Raw genomic sequence first — 6684 nt, forward strand, 5'->3', positions numbered from 1 at the left:
GCCTACAAGTCCAGCTTTGCTATAGCGATGAGCTCACTCAGTCTACCAGTGTCGTCCTTAGCCTCCTCCGCCTGCAAGCCTGCCTTTGCAAGAGCGATGAGCTCGCTCAGTCTAGAAGTGTTGTCCTCAACCTCCTTTGCCTGGAAGCCCGACTCTGCTAGAGCGATGAGCTCGCTCAGTCTACTAGTGTCGTCCTCAGCCTCCTCCACCTACAAGCTTGCCTCTGCTAGAGCACTGAGCTCACTCAGTCTGGCAGTGTCATCCTCATCCTCACCCCCCTCATCAGACAACACAATCAGTGATTCAACGGTGTGACCAGCTCGCGTTCTGTGCTCATTTAACTTTTTTTCCTCATACCTTGCATGAGCCACCTCTCTATCATGGTCCTTGTTAGATCCAATCCTTTCATGTATAAAATGCAATCAGTTAGCAATGTGATTATATTACATTTAAAATCAGACAATAAAAAGGCTTTCAAGCACTCACTGGCACATAATGCAACAACATGATCATTCAAGACCTGCATCTATACTCTTGTCTCCTCCCTTGCCTCCTTGCTTGCCCTCACCTCCTCTAACACCATCCATCTCTCCAATCCTCATTTGTCAAGCCCAACATCGATCAGGTTATGAATACCACGCTGTCTAGCAAACTCACGCATCTTGTCTTTGTGATGTTTAACAAATAGGTTGACGTAGTCAGGTCCATATCCCCTCTTTCGTGCAATTACTTGCCTCCCCTTTAGTTCATCCAAGAACTTAGCTTGACCATTACAACATACCCACTTGCATTTGCTAGTGCTCTGTTCAAACAAAAAATTATATCATATATGTCTTAGCAAAAAAGAAATAAAATACGATTTCATGTTTACCACAAAAATAACCAACCTCATCATAGTCAGCCATATGGCTGCAATAATGGCCTATTCTAAGCTCCGAAGGGACTAGGCCATAGTTGGATTTAAGACCACGTTCACACATAATAGGAGGTGCTTTGTAAATTACGTCGGCCGAACGACCACAATCACAGTTAGGGACAAGGAGGTCAGGAGGAACGGGGGCATCTTTGCTAGACTCGTCGGGGTACAATTCTCTAGGACAACCCCGTTTTCACCACAACTGCTCCCAAAACATGTCTTCCATCTAATAAAATGGTTCAAATTAAACATCAATCAAAATGATGCAAATTAATATAAAATATAATCATTTGCATTGCAACTCAAATAATATAACCAACACTTATCGCAACAAAAATATATATGGTAAACATACTTCTAACTAAATAATTAACCTTAACATTGACAAAATCAAACTAATATCTTCCTCCAAACCATAGCCCATAGTTCCCAAACATAATTTTCTTATAACCTTAACTCCCATTCATAATATTTCAATCCACCATTCAAACGAAAATAAAAAGTGTGTCATTACCTTGAACGAGGCTGAGTGAAAGCTCTAGTTTGGTTTTGGTTAATTGATGAAACCCTAAGTACTAACCTAGTTTATCAAAGTGATTATAAGATAGGTAGCACTACTCCAAGTGATGAAGCAATGGCGAAGATCATGACGATGGTGATGGCATGGTGATGATCAAATGCTTGAACTTGAAAAGAAGAAAGTGAAAAACAAAAGGCTCAAGGCAAAGATATAAATAGTAGGAGCCATTTTGTTTCGGTGATCAAGACACTTAGTGAGTGTGATCACATTTATGTTAGATAGTTGTACTATTAAGAGGAGTGAAACTCGTATTAAAATGCGGTTATCAAAGTGCCACTAGATGCTCTAACTCATTGCATATGCATTTAGGATATAGTGGAGTGCTAACACCCTTAAAATGTTTGTGAAAATATGTGAACACATGTGCACAAGGTGATACACTTGGTGGTTGGCATATTTGGGGAAGGGTGAAGATAGAGGTGAAAAGGAGTTAGTCGCGCTGGTCACAGAGTAACCAGACGCGTCCGGTAAGTTGACCGGACATGTTCGATATTGATGATGAACTCAGTGACCAGACATGTCTGGTCGCCACACCGGACGCGTTCGGTGCAAATCAGCAAAGTCGTTATTCGGTGTAACAGTTGATCGGACGCGTCCGATCGATGGTGGGTGCTTACTGGACTCAACCGGACACTGAGGCTCAGCGTGCGATTAGTTTCTAACAGACGTGTCTGATCAGCCTTGGGTACTCTCTGGACTCGACCGGACACTGCGGCTCAGTGTCCGGTCATTTCTATTTCGACATCTGGTCTGAGCGTCTGGTCATCTGCAGTAAGGGCTGCAACGGCTACTTTGGTTTGAACTAGACACGTGGTGGTCTAGGAGCGACCGGACACATCCGGTCGGCCTACCGGACGCGTCTGGTATTCACGGTCGGTGTGTCCGGTGCAGCGTCCAGTGCATTCGAGCAGCGCGTCCGATCGATGCGCAGTCTGCCCAATAATTGAGCCAACGGCTCTATTTTGTGGGGGCTTCTATTTAAGCCCTATGGCCAGCTTAAGTTCACTCTCTTGGCCATTTGCATTGATATAGCAACCTTGTGAGCTTAGCCAAAGCCCTCCCACTCATCTCCATCATTGTTTCATCATCATTGTGAGATTGAGAGAGAATCCAAGCGTACTACTTGAGTGATTGCATCTTGTGGCACTTGGCATTCGTGTTTTGCTGTGGGATTTACTTGTTACTCTTGGTGGTTGCCGCCACCTAGATGGCTTGGAGCAACGAGGATCGTTGAGCAGTGGTTGGTGATTGTCTCCGGCTCCGATCGTGGTGATTGTGAGGGGTCTTGTGCCTTCCCCGGCAGAGAGCCAAAAGGTAACTCTAGTGGATTGCTTGTGTCATTGAGTTACCTCACTTGTGGGTAGGTTCTTGCGGTGTCCAATTGTGTGGACGAGGTTCGTGCAATACCTCTTAGCCGCTGAACCACCAAGTGTTGGTCGACACAACGGGGACTAGCATGCTGGCAAGCACGTGAACCTCGGGAGAAAAATTGGTTGTCTCTTGCCCTTTGGTATTCTCCCAATGATTGATTTAGTATTCATCTTGTGATTGGTTCACTCCTCTACATGGTGGTATAATCACCCTACTGACTCATTTATATTCTTGCAAACTAGTTGTGGTAAGCTCTTTAGTGTAATTAGAATTGAGAGCTTGCTTTGTTATTTTAAGTTCATCTAGTGGAGCTCTTTAGAGTAGCAAGATTGAGAGCTCTTAGTGAGTAGTAACATTGCAAGTTGTGTTTATAGTAATCATTGCAACTAGAATTGTTGGATAGGTGGCTTGCAACCCTTGTAGAGCTAGAGCGAGTTTGCATTTCGCTATTTGCCATACTAATCAAATTGCTCTAGTTGATTTGTAGATTTTTTAAATAGGCTATTCACCCCCATCTAGCCATATTAGGACCTTTCAAGTGGTATCGGAGCCGTGGTCACCATTTGATTGAAGGCTTAACAACCTCGGTGTCAAATTATGGCTCAAGTTGTGTTCAACCATGTGGGGGCAAACCATCGTTCTTTGATGGCACATGCTATGATTATTGGAAGAGAAAGATGTGGATGTATCTTGGTTCAATCAATGATCAAGTATGGGAGGTGACCGCGATTGACTATGCTATCATTAATCCCGATGACCCCACCAACCAAGACAAGACCAACAAGCAATGCAATACAATGGCTCTCAACACCATATACAATGCCATTGATTCCAAGGTGTTTGAGCAAATCAAGGATTGTGAAAGCAAATGAGGTGTGGAGGAGATTGGAGGAAACATATGAGGGCACACCGACGGTGAAGAGTGCTAAGTTGTACATTCTCAAGGATAAGTTGACAAGCTTCAAGATGACGGAAGATGAGAGCATTCCGAAAATGTTCCATCAGTTGCAAGTGATTGTAAATGACTTGAAGGCCTTGGGAGAGAAGATCAAGGATGATAATGTCTCTCATCGGTTCTTGATGTGCTTACCTCTAAGATTTGAGATGTTGAGACTGCTTATCATAAGAGGAGGATTGAAGGAGATTACCCCTAACCAAGTACTAGGTGATGTCATGACCCAAGAGACATATCGTGTGGAAAGGGAGAGGGATGACAAGAAGGAAGAAGAAGAAAATAAGAAGAAGAGTATAGCATTCAAGGCTAGCTCATCATAATCCAAGAACAAGGGCAAGTCCAAGAAAGAATCAAGTGATGATGATGATCTTAGTGATATTGATGATGAAGCTATGACCCTCTTTGTATGCAAGATGGGAAAATTCATGAAGAAGAAGGGCTATGGTGCAAGAAAGAGAAGAGATCACACCAAAAGCAAAGAATATGTGAGAAGATGCTACAATTGCAAGAGTCCCGATCATGTTGTAACAAATTGTCCCTACAATAGTGACAATGATGAGGATGAGAAGAAGAAGCACAAGAAGGATAAGAAAGAAAAGAAGGAGAAGAGAATGACCTTCCAAAAGAAGAAGGGTGGAGGCTATGTGGTCACTTGGGATAGTGATGGCTCTTTCGGATAGTGATGACTCTAGTGATGATGGCAAGAAATCTATCTAGAAAGCACTAGCAAGTATCGCCATCAACAACAAGCCCTCCATCTTCGACACTCCTTCGACATGCCTCATGGCAAAACCTACCAAGGTAAAATATGATGTGAGTGATGATGATGAATGTGAAAGTGATGCTTATAGGAGTGGTGATGATGATGAGGAGTACTCCAAGGAGGAGTTTATGGACATATGTGAGCAAGTGCATACTTCCTTTGAGATGAAGAGAAAGGAGTGTAAGAAATTGAACAAGAAAGTCAAATTTCTTGAGCAATCCCTTGATGAGCTCAATGCCACTCATGAGAGGCTAATGGAAGCCCACGAGAAGCTTGGCAAAGCTCACTCTAAGCTTGAGAAAGCTCACTCCTCTCTCATCGAGCAAGTCAAAGAGGAAGCCAAGAAGGAGCAAGTGATTGTATCATGTGATGTGGGACTAACATATGATCTTATTGATGAATCTTTTTATAAGCCCATTATAGTTTCTCCCACTAACACTTCTTGTAGCACTACTACTTCTACATCACCTTTGAGTGATGGTCTCACTTGTGATGCCTCATTAATGGTAGAAAATGAGACCCTCAAGAAGGAGGTGAATGAGCTCACTCGTGCCTTAGGCAATGCCTATGGTGGAGATGCCCGCTTGCTAAAGTGCTTGGGTAGCCAAAGGTTTTCTCTCAACAAAGAGGGATTAGGCTATACCCCCAAGAAAGGTAAGGCGACCTTTATCACTCCCAAAATTAACTTTGTGAAGGGCAATGGTCGGTTTTGCAATAGATGCAAGCAAGTTGGGCATGTAGAGCAATATTGCAAGATTAACAAGAACAAGCTACCTAATGTATCCTCAATTAAATTTGATTCTTGTTACATGCTTGTTAAGGGTGCCAATGGTGTGTGTAACACCTTTGGTGTATAAACCCTAAAACATGCCATGTCATCATATGCATTGCACATCATTCATGTGTTAGTCAAAACTTTGATATGCATCCACTAAAACAAGTTTGTTTTTATGATGATATGTGTTGACTTGTATGGTTTGAATCAAGTAAAAATCTCTGTATTGATTTGGAATTTCTGAAAACCCTAATTTTCTGTATTTAAATTCTACCCTAAAAACCTAATTCAAAATCTAAGCACATTTTGGGGTTGAGCCTAAAAGCAAATGTGTAGAGATTGTTAAGGTGTACAAAGTTGGTTTTTGGAGTTTTCAAAGTTGTTATATAAAATTTGAAGTATTTTGAAAAGGCGAAATGTACTTAAAGTGTCCCCTTTTGATTTTAAACTTGCATTTCAAAATGTAGACCGAATTAGAGTATGGTTATTAAAGCAAAGTTGTAGAACTTTGAATTTGGAACGACTTTTATTTTTGGAGATTTTTGAGTTACCATACAAATTTGGGAGTAATTTGTGATTTAAATCGAGTGGCAATTCGGTAATTACCTAGAACAGTAACCGCGGACGACACCTCACTGTCGGCGACCTTCCGACGGCTTCCAGTCACGCCCGTGGCCATCTTCGGTGTCGCACTGGCATGAGAAGGCTGCTGCGTGGCTTCTCCTTGCTTCCTGGCCACTCTATAAAGCTCGCGCCGTCGCCGTTCTTCTCTTTTCTTCTCCCCTGTTTTTCCCGACGCCGCCGCTGTTGCTCTGTCGAGCTTGCGTCGTCGCCGTAGCTCCAACTAGTCACATCAAAGCCCATCATAGCTTCACTTGCTCCTTGCGCACCCAGCCGACCAGCTCTTGAAGCTTGACTCTGATGGAACTATAGTGCGCGCCTTTCTTCCTCGCGGCCGGCAGCACCACCGTCGTGTGCGCGTCGCTGTGGCCAGTAATCCATGGTGCGTCTTGGCTCTTGCTCAGCGTAGTTCCTACTTTACCATGTTGCCATGGTGCTTTGTGCCCTATTGATTGAGCCTTTTGTCCACCGCAGCCACCGAAACACCACCGCCGACAAAGCCTGCGTCGCCGTGGCTGCTGTGACCGTCGACCCGCTTCACCGCTGCTCCTTCGGTCCTGATTTCTGCTCGAGCGTATTTGGGGTGAGCTCCTGATTCTTCCCAAGCGCTTTGTTTAACTGCTACTAGCCTTATTTCGCTAGTGTAGCACAGCTGCGCCATCGTGGCCGCCATGGCCGGCGTCGAGCTTGAACCCCGTTGCAA

Source organism: Miscanthus floridulus, chromosome 7 (assembly GCF_019320115.1).
Source record: "Miscanthus floridulus cultivar M001 chromosome 7, ASM1932011v1, whole genome shotgun sequence".
NCBI lineage: Eukaryota > Viridiplantae > Streptophyta > Magnoliopsida > Poales > Poaceae > Miscanthus > Miscanthus floridulus.